The 13541-nt window shown below is 39.5% G+C and overlaps 1 pseudogene; it reads left to right on the top strand.

Annotated features, from left to right (window-relative positions):
- Positions 1 to 2774: 2774 nt before the first annotated feature.
- LOC147341494 (mRNA export factor-like) lies at positions 2775 to 4490 on the top strand (annotated as a pseudogene).
- Positions 4491 to 13541: the final 9051 nt, after the last annotated feature.

Below are 13541 nucleotides of genomic sequence, written 5' to 3'. Positions count from 1 at the left end.
TTGGTACAGGGAAGACCATGCTATGAGCAGTTTAGGGATAGAAGTTTCACACAATATACTTAAGACACCAATTCATTATTAAGTAGAAATTTTGATCAGACAGTTGCATATATAAAGCATACCTACATAGAACATAGGCTGGTGTCTTTTCTGATTTCCCAATATCCAGGAAATATCAATGTTTGAATATTTTTATTTATTTTATTGTGTAGAGTATTTTTTTATTTATTCATTTTGGCCTTATCATACAGCATGTGAGATCTTAGTTCCCTGAACAGTGTTGAACCTGGGCCCCCTCCACTGGGAGCATGGAGTCTTAACCACTGACCACCAGGGAAGTCCTGATCTTTAAATGCTTTAATCTCTCTTCTGTTTGAGTCTTGAGTTCAAGGGAAAGGCCAGACTACTAATATAATCTGGACTCCTTATTAGCACATACATGTTTTTTAAAGCCACCTGATTAGCATATATATGATTTTTAAAGCCATGGGTATAGCTTTCTCAAAACATTTCTTCTACTATGTGAGATACATAGATTGTGAGAGAGGACATATATTCTCTGAGGGAGGCCTGCTTATTAAGAAAAGACAAAGGCCTACCTAACTTTGAGCTGACTGGTATAAGGGTAGATTTTTAAAAAATGGTTTTTCTCATTGCCAAGAGGAAAATTCCCTCTCCCTTTCTCAGTATATTTCTGTGAAAAATCTATTATTTGTGAATCCTTCTCCTTTCCCTTTAATATCTCTGTAGATCTGTTTGAAGACTAGGTAAGCCACTTGCTAGCTTTGCAACCCAGGAGTGTTTTTCTTAAGCATCTGGGAAGCATCTCTTTGAAATGTAAACATCAAGGAATATAGAGTGTGAATGTTTCCCTGTTACTGTAGGAATGCCTTTTCCTGAGCTGTAACCAAATGCTTGTACTAGTGACAGGAGTTTTGTTTTTCCTTCAGACAAAGGCAATTAGCTAACAGAAATGGCTATCTCAATACCAGATGAATTGGGGATGAACTGTGAAAGAATGCATACGAAACAGTGTTGTAGTGTCCTCTTATGGAAAGACAAATTATGGTTAACCTTGAGAACATGTATGTAATGCATTGTAACTGCTTGATGATATATAGGGCGGAATCTCTTTCTGTCTTCAGAATCTATTAGCAGGTTGCCTGTGATGTGCGTTTTAATCTGGTTCAGTGCATGTAAAGTACTAAAATGGTGTCCTTTCCTTTCTGCATCTTATGGAGAAGATTCTCTGCCTTGACAGGATGTTTTTAATTTGTACAACACTGGTGAATGAGGGGGCAAATGCTCGTAAAGCTTCTGTGGGTGCCTCGTAGTACTAAAGTGGAAAAAAATTCCTATAAGACATAGCTCTCTCTATAGTATATCATTTTATAGATTGAATTTCTGGACATGTTGGTAACCCAAGTTACCTGTCCACTTCCCCCAGATTCAAATGCACCCCCATTTTCAGATTGGACACGATTCTTCGAAGTAAAAAAAAAAAAAACTATGGATTTAAAATAGGAGGGCTATTAGCAACGACAGATTATGTGGAACCATTATACTAGGGATTGAGGATATAAGGATTAGCAAGATAAAATTGTTCTCATGGAATTTACAGCCCAGTGAAAAAGCTAGACAAACAAGCGATTAAAATACAGTGGGATTAAGTGGTAACAAGGAATCACAAATTATTCTGGTATAACTAGGAGCCATATTTAGCACAGTCTTTGAGAGTCAAATGAGGTTGCCTGAAGGAAGGTGTCTTAGCTGAGACCTGAATAATGAGTAAAGTGAGCTTTAGAAAAAGTGAAGGTGAAGGGGTGAAGGGTGTGCCTAGCAAAGAGACTAGCATGTGCTAAACTATGGACAGATGAGAGGAAATAAGTTTGTGTGGAGCTGTAAGCAGTTTAGTTTAATTAGAACATGGAGTATATCCACAGAGACATGGGGATGGTTAGTGAAAAAATATAAGACTTGTACCCACATGCCTTGCTATGCCATTTGAATTTAACTTTGCAGGCAACAGGAAGCCTGAAGGCAAGGCAGTGGAGGTAATGATTATATTTGTGCTTTATTTAGAATGATTAATGATATTGTGATATGAAAAGTAGTTTGGAATTGGGAAAGACTTGGTATAGGGTGACGTGTTAGGAGAAGGTCCAGGTAAGAGATGAGGGTGTCTTCTGCTTAAGGATGTGACATATGGATGGATGGAGAGGAATGGTGATGTTCCAGTGATATTTAGGAGTTACAATTCATAAAACATTGGTGTTGATTAGACGTAGAAGATGAGGCAGAAGGAGAAGTATGCTGTTCACTGGCTGCTGCTGCTACTGCTAAGTCGCTTCAGTCGTGTCCAACTCTGTGCGACCCCACAGACGGCAGCCCACCAGGCTCCCCCGTCCCTGGGATTCTCCAGGCAAGAACACTGGAGTGGGTTGCCATTTCCTTCTCCAATGCATGAAAGTGAAAAGTGAAAGTGAAGTCTCTCAGTCGTGTCCGACTCTAAGCGACCCCATGGACTGCAGCCCACCAGGCTCCTCCGTCCATGGGATTTTCCAGGCAAGAGTGCTGGAGTGGGGTGCCATTACCTTCTCCAGTTCACTGGTGTATTTGCCCCCAAATCCCATGGTTGAAAATCTTGCTTTTAGAAATTTGGAGGGCAGTTTCTTCAGCCGGCCTGCTGCCTTGCTTCCATCTCCTTTGTGCCCAAGCAGAGTCACAGGCTCCCGAGCTCCTCCTGCTCTCTATTGCTGGCTTCTCTCCGTGGCATGAGTCTGTTTGGAACAAGCTCGGGTTTTGGATCTGGCAGGACCAGCATGTTTGGCAACACAACCACAGATAAATCACAACCTTATGAAAGATATGAAGGGCTTCCCTGGTGGCTCAGTGGGTAAAGAATCTGCCTGCAATGCAGGAGACCTGGGTTTGATCCCTGGGTTGGAAAGATCCCCTGGAGAACTGAACAGTTAACCCACTCCAGTATTCTGGCCTGGAGAATTCCATGAACCATATAGTCCATGAGGTCACAAAGGATCGGACGTGACTGAGAGACTTTCAACTTTCACTTTCACTTTATGAAGGATATTGAGGTAACATCCTCTCCTGATGATAGAATTGGTTGTCTGTCTTTTAGCCTACCAACCTTGCTGGGGAACTTTCTTCTGTAGGATCGTGGGCTAACGATGTTGATGTTTGCTGCTAGGAAGCTCAGTGGAGAAGGAAATGGCAACCCACTCCAATACTCTTGCCTAGAGAATCCTGTGGACAGAGGAGCCTGGTGGGCTGCTGTCCATGGGGTCACACAGAGTTGGACAGGACTGAAGCAACTTAGCATGCATGCATTGGAGAAGGAAGTGGCAACCCACTCCAGTGTTCTTGCCTAGAGAATCCTGTGGATAGAGGAGCCTGGTGGGCTGCTGTCCATAGGGTCACACAGAGTCAGACACGACTGAAGTGACTTAGCATGCATATATGCATTGGAGAAGGAAATGGCAACCCACTCTAGTATTCTTTCCTGGAGAATCCCAGGGACAGAAGAGCCTGGTTGGCTGCCATCTTTGGGGTCGCACAGAGTCGAACACGACTGAAGTGACTTAGCAGCAGCAGCAGCTGCAGGAAGCTCAAGATAGTGGACAGACTGTTGCAAAAGCCCAGCAGATACACACCTAGCCTGTGCTAGATGTCTGCTGGAGTGATGATGGGAGCAAAGTGTTTACAGCATCATGTGATAAAACTACCAAAACATACGACCTCAATAGCAGGCAGGCAATAGACACATTGTGCAACATGATACTCCTGTTAAAACTATACATTGGATCACCACACCAAACTACAGTTGTGTGATGACCTGGAACTAGGATAAGACTTTGACGTTTGGGGATACACAATTATCAACCCCTATGATGATTTTACAACTTCCTGAAAGGTGTCACTCTGCTGACATGATAATCCTACGGCTGGGTGGCAGCTACAGAGAGGGAACTGATTATCTATCAGAGAATCAACCTTCTGAACTCAGGAGGATAGCGTCTCCACTGAAGCATCAGCATCAATATGTGGCTGTTTTTTAAAGACAAACAGAATAAGCTGAACAGGTTTGCCCTGGGAAGCATTGAGGGGAGAATTGCTATTCATTACATCAACCCCCCAATTCCTGCCAAAGATAACTTCACTTTTAAATATTAATCTAACAGAACCAACACTTCAGCTCCTCAAGATGTCTACGTGGTAAATGGAATTGTGTTCCATCCTGTTCAAGGCACCCTTGCAGCTATGGGATCTGATAGTAGATGCAGCTTTTGGGACAAAGATGCCAGAACAAACTAGAATTTTGGAGCAGTTAGATCAGCCAATATTGGCTTAACAGCTTCAATCACAATAGAAATGTATTTGTGTACACTTCCAGCTTACTACTAGGGGCTTCCCTAGTTGCTCAGATGGTACAGAATCAGCCCAGAGTGAGGAGGCCCAGGTTTGATCTCTGAGTTGGGAAGATCTCGGGAGAAGGGAATGGCTACCCACTCCAGTATTCTTGCCTGGAGAGTTCCATGGACAGAGGAGCCTTGCAGGATGCAGTCCAAGGGGCCCCTAAGACTCGCACATGGATTGAGCGACTAACAATTTAACTTTCTAGCTGCTGCTGCTGCTGCTAAGTCGCTTCAGTCATGTCCGACTCTGTGTGACCCCACAGACGGCAGCCCACCAGGCTCCCCCATCCCTGGGATTCTCCAGGCAAGAACACTGGAGTGGGTTGCCATTTCCTTCTCCAATGCATGAAAGTGAAAAGTGAAAGTGAAGTCGCTCAGTCGTGTCCGACTCCTAGCAACCCCATGGACTGCAGCCCACCAGGCTCCTCCGTCCATGGGATTTTCCAGGCAAGAGTACTGGAGTGGGGTTCCATTGCCTTCTCCTAACTTTCTAGCTACTACTGGTCAAAAGTATGTGGAGTATCAGGAATCCTTCATCTTCAATGTTATCATCCCTGCATACTGTAGGTGTTCAATAGGTATTCATAAATTTGATGATATTATTTAGTTTGGAAATATACAAGTGTAACCTTTATTCTGTTTTGATTAGTGTCAAGATATTCTGCCATTAAAAATTTACACCCAGTTTAAAACAATTTTTTGGAATTCATTTTGGCTTGCCCCTTGAGTTATCCATATGTCTGTGAAACACAAATGATACCTGGCAATGGGATGGGTGCCTTGTTTTGCAGATGAACATGAGGTGTGGTCTCCTGTTTAAATTCTCTTTCCCCTGAGAGACCAAAAGTAAGTACATCCCACTTGGTATTCCCTTTCTGAGCAGTTTATCCTTTACCAACTCAAACCCAAACTGATTTAAATGCATCATGTTTGAGAGGGATAGATGAATTTCCTGTCACCATCACAGATGCCTAAAGCCAGCCTAAAGCAGAATACATTATCAAGTAAACAAATATTTACCCAAAGTAGCTGTAGCCAACATTCTGCTGATTTTTACAAATGTAGCAACTTAGGTAAGAGAAATTAGAAATTAGTAAGAATGTTAAATTGTAATCTAAAGGGAATCCTGGTAATTTAATATTGTTATTTAACATAGTTGGCCACATAGAGAAAATTTCACTGTATCCAGTATGGGAGATGAAATAAAGTGCATAATGACCTTCAAAATTTTTCTCAGTTAACCAGAACATTCCAACACCATTATTGTTCACTGTCATTTCATCTGTAGTTCTAAGCACATCTTGCGTAAAGTAAGCATCCAACACTATTTCTTAAATAAGCATGTGCATTAGCAAATATGAGAAAATGATATAAAATTATGCAGTTAAGAGTACAGGAAATCAAAACTAAACAAAGCATAGCTTGATTCCTTGATAATTCTGTAGGCACTTTGGAATATTTTAAGAGCTTGTTGTTGCTGTTCAGTAGCTAAGTTGTGTCCGACTCTTTGCAGCCCCATGGACTGCAGCACACTGGGCTTCCTTGTCCTTCACCATCTCCTGGAGTTTGTTTAAATTCATGTCCATTGGGTCAGTGATGCCATTAACCATCACATCCTCCTCTGTCGCCCCCTTTCCTCCTGCCTTCAGTCTTTCCCAACATCAATGTCTTTTCCAGTAAGGCAACTCTTCGCATCAGGTGGCGAAAATACTGGAACTTCAGCTTCAGCATCAGTCCTTCCAGTGAGTATTCAGGGTTGATTTCCTTTAGGATTGACTGGTTGGATTTCCTTGTTGTCCAAGGGACTCAAGAGTCTTCTCCAGGTGAGAGTGGGATGATTTGAGAGGGTAGCATTGAAACGTGTATATTATCATATGTGAAGCGGATTGCTGGTCCAGGTTCGATGCATGAGACAGGGTGCTCAGGGCTGGTGCACTGGGCTGACCCTGAGTGATGGGATGGGGAGGGAGGTGGGAGGGGGGTTCTGGATGGGGAACACATGTATGCCTATGGCTGATTCATGTCAATGTTTGGCAAAAACCACTACAATATTGTAAAGTAATTAGCCTCCAATTAAAATGATTTAAACATAAATTAATTAATTAAAACAATTTTAAAAAGTCTTCTCCAACACCACAGTTCAAAAGCATCAATTCTTCATCACTCAGCCTTCTTTATGGTCCAGCTCTCACATCCATACACAACTACTGGAAAAAACATAGCTTTGACTGACTATAAGACCTTTGTTGGCAAAGTGATGTTTCTGCTTTTTAATACACTGTCTCGGTTTATCATAGTTTTTCTTCCAAGATGTGGGCATCTTAATTTCATGGCTGTACTCAACTTCCACAGTGACTTTGAAGCCTGAAAATAAAGTCTGTCACTGTTTTCATTTCTTTTCCCCATCTATTTGCCCTGAAGTGATAGGACCAGATGCCACGATAGTTTTTTGAATGCTGAGTTTTAAGCCAGCTTTTTCACTCTTCTGTTTCACCATCATCAAGAGGCTTTTTAGTCCCTCTTCACTTTTTGCCATTAGGGTGATATCATCTGCATATCTGAAATTGTTGATATTTCTCTTGGCAATCTTGATTCCAGCTTGTGCTTCATCCAGCCTGGCATTTCACATGATGTATTCTGCATATAAGTTAAATAAGCAGGGTGACAATATACAGCCTTGACGTACTCCTTTCCCAATTTGGAACCAGTCCTTTGTTCCATGCGTGTTTCTAACTTTGTTTCTTGACCTGTGTATAGGTTTCTCAGGAGGCAGGTAAGGTGGTGTGGTATTCCCTTCTCTTGAAGAATTTGCCACAGTTTAATGTGATCCACACAGTCAAAGGCTTTGGCATAGTCAATGAAGCAGAAGTAGCTATTTTTCTGGAATTCTCTTGCTTTTTCTATGATCCAATGGACGTTGGCAGTTTGATCTCTGGTGCTTCCATTTCTTCTAAATCCAGCCTGTATGTCTGGAAGTCCCCGGTTCATGTACTGTTGAGGCCTAGCTTGGAGAATTTTGAGCACAGCCTTGACAGCATGTGAAATGAGCACAATTATATGGTAGTTTGGACATTTTTTGGCATTGCCCTTCTTTGGGATTGGAATTAAAACTGACCTTTTCCTGTCCTGTGACCACTGCTGAGTTTTCCAAATTTGCTGGCATATTTTTAAAATTAATTTATTTATTTTAATTGGAGGCTAATTACTTTACAATATTGTAGTGGTTTTTGCCATACATTGGCATGCATCAGCCATGGGTGTACATGTGTTCTCCATCCTGAACCCCCTTTCCACCTCCCTCCCCATCGCATCCCTCAGGGTCATCCCAGTACACTGGCCCTAACAACATCGCCTTTCGCCTTTCAGGATTTTAAAAAGCTCAGCTGGAATTCCATCACCTCCAGTAGCTTTGTTTGTAGTAATGCTTCCTAAGGCCCACTTGACTGTACACTCCAGGATGTCTGGGTCTAGGTGAGTGATCACACCTTCATGGTTATTCAGATGTTTAAGACCTTTTTTTGTGTAGTTCTTCTGTGTATTCTTGGCACCTCTTCTTAAGATCTTCTGCTTCTTTTAAGTCCATACCATTTCTTTCCTTTATAGTGTTCATCTTTGCATGAAATGTTCTCATGGTATCTCCAGTTTTCTTGAAGAAATCTGTAGTCTTTCCCATTCTATTGTTTTCCTCTATTTCTTTTCATTGTTCGCTTAAGAAGGCTTTCTTTTTTCTCCATGATATTCTTTGGAACTTTGCATTCAGTTAGGTATATCTTTCCTTTTCTCCTTCACTTTTTGCTTCTCTTCTTTTCTCAGCTATTTTTAAGGCCTCCTCAGAGAACCGTTTTGCCTTCTTGCATTTCTTTTTCTTTCAAATTGTTTTGGTTTAAGAGCTTATTGTTATCTTAGTTAACATGGATGATTATTGACCAGTATTTTGGTTGAAAATTAAAATATATGAACTAATTCTATCCTCGGCACAGGACAGCCCCTGGAGAATGATTTTTCTTTTCTGTAAACACCTTTCATCACCTTGTTTGGTTGTTATTTGTGTCTCATTGTTGTCAAGGTGCTAAAATTACATTTATTTGATTCTCTTAATAGTTTAGCTTCAATAAAAGTGAGTATTTCTATATCTTTTGAGTATTAACACATACTCAATCCCAGGGCTAAATAGTGTTTTATTAAGTAATAAGTATTTCCAGCACATGGACTACTGTAATCCTTAATTGCAGTATTATAACTCAATTAATTGAATGATTTTTTTAAATGACATTCTAGCAGATGGAATAATAATTAGTATTATTATTAAGATTAATTTTTTCATTGAGGTATAGTTGATTTACAATATTATATTAGCTTTAGGTGTATGACAGTGATTCAAAATTGTATAGCTTATGATCTCTTTAATGTTATTATAAAATATTGGCTATATTCCCTGTGCTATTAAATATATTCTTGAAGCTTTTTTACCTTATACATTATAGTTGGTTCCTCATAATCCCTTATCCCTGTCTTGCCACTGTCCCCTTTCTTCTCCCTACTGGTAACCATCATTTTTTTCTCTGAGTCTGTTTTTGTCTTTTTATTTCATTTATTTGTTTTAATTTTTAGATTTGACCTTTAAATGATTGTGGGTTGTTGTTTAGTTGCTAAGTCATATCTGACTCTTTTGCAAGCCCATGGACTGTAGCCCATTATGCTCCTCTGTCCATGGGATTTCCTAGGCAGGAATACCGGAGGTGCTTGCCATTTCTTTCTCCGGGGGATCTTCCCGACCCAGGGGTCAAACCCATGTCTCCAGCATTGCAGGTGGATTCTTTGCCACTGAGCTACCAGGGAATCCCCTATTTAAGTGGTAACATTGAGTATTGTTGTTTCTCGGACTTATTTCACTAAGTATAATACCTTCTAGGTCTATCCATGTTGCTGCAAATGGCAAAATTTCCTTCTTTTTATGACTGAGTAGTATTCCCCTGTGTGTGTACATATACATACATATACACATCTCCATTATCAGCTCATCTGTTGTATGGACACTTAGATTTCTTCTGTATCTTGTATACTGTAAATAATGTTGCATTGAAAATTGAAGTACATCTATCTTTTCAACTTAGTGTTTATTTTCTTTCAGCATATCCCCAGGAGTTGAATTGCTGAATCATATGGTAGTCCTATTTTTAGTTTTTTGAGGAAACCTCATTCTGTTTTCCATAGTGGCTGCACCAATTTACATTCCAACTAACTAGGGTTCCCCTTTCTCTACATCCTCACCAAAATTTATCTGTAGACTTTTTGATGATAGTCATTTTGACAGGTGTGAGGTGATGTCTCGCTTAGGTTTTGATTTGTATTTCTCTGATGATTAGCATTATTGAGCACTTTCATGTGCCTATTGGCCATTTGTATAGCTTCTTTTGAAAAATGTCTATTCTGGTCCTCTGCCTATTTTTTTTTTAATTGGGTTATTTGTTCTTTTGATATTGAGTTTTATGAGTTGTTACATATTTTGGATATTAACCCTTTATGAGTCATATCATTTGAAAAATACTTTTTCCCACTCAGTAAGTTTTCTTTTCTTTTTGCCAGTGGTTTCCTTTGCTGTGCAAAAGCGTTTAAGTTTAATTAGGTTTCATTTGTTTATTTTTGCTTTTGTTTCATTTCCTTTGAGACTGATCCAAACAATATCGCTGTGATTTATGTCAAAGATTGTCCTGCCTATGTTTTCTTCAAGGATTTTTATGATTTCTGATCTTATATTTTGGTCTTTATCCTGAGGTAATTTTTCTATATCGTGTTGAAGAATGTTCTAATTTCATTTTTTTTACGTTTTGTTGTCTGATTTTTCCCAGAAGCACTTATTCAAGAGGTTGTCTTTTCTCCATTGTATATTCATGCCCCCTTTGTTGTAGATTAATTGATCATAAGTGCATGGGTTTATTTGTGGGCTCTATTCTATTCCATTATTCTATGTGTCTGTTTTTGTGCCAGTAACATACTATGTTGATTACTGTAGCTTTCTAATAAAGTCTAAAATTAGGAAATGTAAATCTTCAGTTTTGATCTTTTTTCTCAAGATTGCTTTGGCTGATTTGGGTCGTTTTTGATTCCATATAAATTTTAGAATCAGAAATATGTCATGAGTATTTTGATAGGCATTATGTTAAATTTGCTGATTGCTTTTGTAGTGTAGAAATTTTAACAGTATTGATTTCTTTAGTCTATGAACATGGAGCCTTCCATTTATTTGCATTGTCTTCAGTTTCCTTTGTTGATGTCTTAGAGTTTTTTGAGTATAGATCTTTTATCTCCTTGGTTAAGTTTATTCCCAGTTATTTTATTCTTTTTGATGCAGTCATAACTGGGGTTGTCTTCTTGAATTCTTTTTTCTGATAGTTCATTATTAGCATATAAAGAAATAACAGATTTCTTTATATTGATCTTGTATGCTACAAGTTTACTGAATTCATTTATTCTTCATTTTTTATTTTGGTGTGGAGACTTTAGGATTTTCTATATATAGTGTCATATCTACAGTGATAGTTTTACTTCTTCCCTTCCAGTTTGGATGCCTTTTATTTCTTTTCTTGTCTGAGTCCTATGTTTATGGCTTATAATACTATGTTAAATAGAAGAGGTGAGAGTGGGATCCTTCCTTGTGTCTGAATTTAGAGGAAATGCTTTAATCTTTCCACTGTTCTGCTGCTGCTGCTGCTAAGTCGCTTCAGTCATGTCCTACTCTGTGCAACCCCATAGATGGCAGCCCACCAGGCTCCCCTGGCCCTGGGATTCTCCAGGCAAGAACACTGGAGTGAGTTGCCATTGCCTTCTCCACTGTTCTATATGATGTTAAATGTGGATTTGTTATATATATAGCCTTTATTATATTGAGATACCTATATTTTGCTGAGAGTTCTTTTTTATCATAAATAGATGTTTAATTTTATCAGATTCTGTTTGCGCATCTATTTAGGTGATTATGTGCTTTTTATTCTTTTTTAAAAATTGTATTTATTTATTTTTGGCTATGTTGGATCTTTGTTGCTGCATAGGCTTTTCTCAAGTTGTGGCAAGCAGGGGCTACTCTCTCCAGTTGTGGTGAGTTGGGGTGCACAGGCTTCTCCTTGTGGTGACTTTTTTCGTTGTGAAGCATTGGCCCTAGGACACATGGACTTCAGTAGCTGCAGCACATTAGCTCTGGAACACAGGCTCAATAATTGTGGTGCATGGGGTTAGTCGCTTTGTGGCATGTAGGATCTTCCTGGATCAGGGATTGAACCCATGTCTCCCGCATTTGCAGGCAGATTCTTTACCACTGAACCACCTTTGAAGCCCTTATCCTTTATTTTCGCTTTATTCAATAATTTCCATGCCAAAATCAACAATACTAAAACAATACTAAAATGTTACACATTTATGTATATTTACTTTGAAAGAAGAAACACTTAAATAGTCATGTATCTATTCAATTATAAAGGTTATATAAGTCATAGAGTCATTATTGTAGAATAGTCACAGATTTTATTTTTATTGCTTTAACAAGTATAGCTCAAAAATTAAGGCTGAATAATATCTTTTAAACAAAACAGTACATTTGGTAATGGCTTCTATATTAGTCAAGAGACAGAATCTAATTCAATATTTTAGACAAGTACTTAGTGCAAAATATTTAGGGTTAAGGGAATTAGTGAGACATGTGGAGGTTCCCAGGAAATAACCACAATAGTAGTCTATCACCATCCTTAGCCTTGAATGGGCAGGGAGGGAGAATGGTGTTACTGTAATTTATAGTGGGTATAGAGCCCTGGAAGATGTGGCAAAGTATAAGAACTTTGACCACAGAGTAACCACGAAATGGCAGTTCATGGACTGTAGGGGAGAGAGCATAAACATAGGGACCTCTCGTCTCTGACCTCTCTTCTAGCCTTCCCTCTCTTCCACCCTCCACCCTCAGTCTCCTCCTGATCATAACTCAGTTCAGTTCAGTTCAGTCGCTCAGTCGTGTCCGACTCTTTGTGACCCCATTGCAGTACGCCAGGCCTCCCTGTCCATCACCAGCTCCTGGAGTTCACCCAGACTTACGTCCATCGAGTCAGTGATGCCATCCAGCCATCTCATCCTCTGCTGTCCCCTTCTCCTCCTGCCCCCAATCCCTCCCAGCATCAGAGTCTTTTCCAATGAGTCAACTCTTCGCATGAGGTGACCAAAGTACTGGAGTTTCAGCTTTAGCATCATTCCTTCCAAAGAAATCCCAGGGCTGATCTCCTTCAGAATGGACTGGTTGGATCTCCTTGCAGTCCAAGGGACTCTCAAGAGTCTTCTCCAACACCACAGTTCAAAAGCATCAATTCTTTAGTGCTCAGCCTTCTTCACAGTCCAACTCTCACATCCATACATGACCACTGGAAAAACCATAGCCTTGACTAGACGAACCTTTGTTGGCAAAGTAATGTCTCTGCTTTTGAATATGCTATCTAGGTTGGTCATAACTTTCCTTCCAAGGAGTAACTAGATCATAACTAGATTTATAGTTATGAAATACATAGAAGCCAGCCAAGAAGAGAATTCCTGTAATGCTGTTAGTGGATATTATTAATAGTTTTCCAAGAGCACAGATCAGGTCAGAAAAGGGTAGAGAATAGATCTGGGGAGGAATGGATAGGGACAAACAGAGAATAAGTATCACAGCTTCAGAAGATGAAGTGTCTTTTCTTCTTGAACACATCTTGACTTCAAACAGATTTTTAAAAGAAAAGTATGCCAACTTTGTTTTTAATGCACTACTCAGATATCTTGGGATCTTTTTGAAGTCTTGAAACTTTGAAACTAAGAATGACCAGTTTGAAATACACAATGTGAAAACAACAACAATACTGCCAAGTGGGGGGAAACTTTAAAGTAGCACTTTTCATGGTAGACAAATCTACCTTGTTTAGAAATCAGGCCATGCTTAAAGTATCTGGAGAATATTTAGTGTTTTAGTATTCTTTCCTGTTTTTCTGAAATACAAAAGTCCTCTCAATTTATCATTCATTTTGAAAAATAGAAATATTCTTATTATAAGGAAGATAGTGCAATGTACTGGTAGACTAGCACTGATGTTCAACATCT

This window comes from Bos grunniens, chromosome X (assembly GCF_055505025.1).
Source record: "Bos grunniens cultivar Pamir isolate PY7600 chromosome X, Bosgru_T2T1.0, whole genome shotgun sequence".
Lineage (NCBI taxonomy): Eukaryota > Metazoa > Chordata > Mammalia > Artiodactyla > Bovidae > Bos > Bos grunniens.
This window is presented reverse-complemented; position numbering and strand designations above follow the sequence as displayed.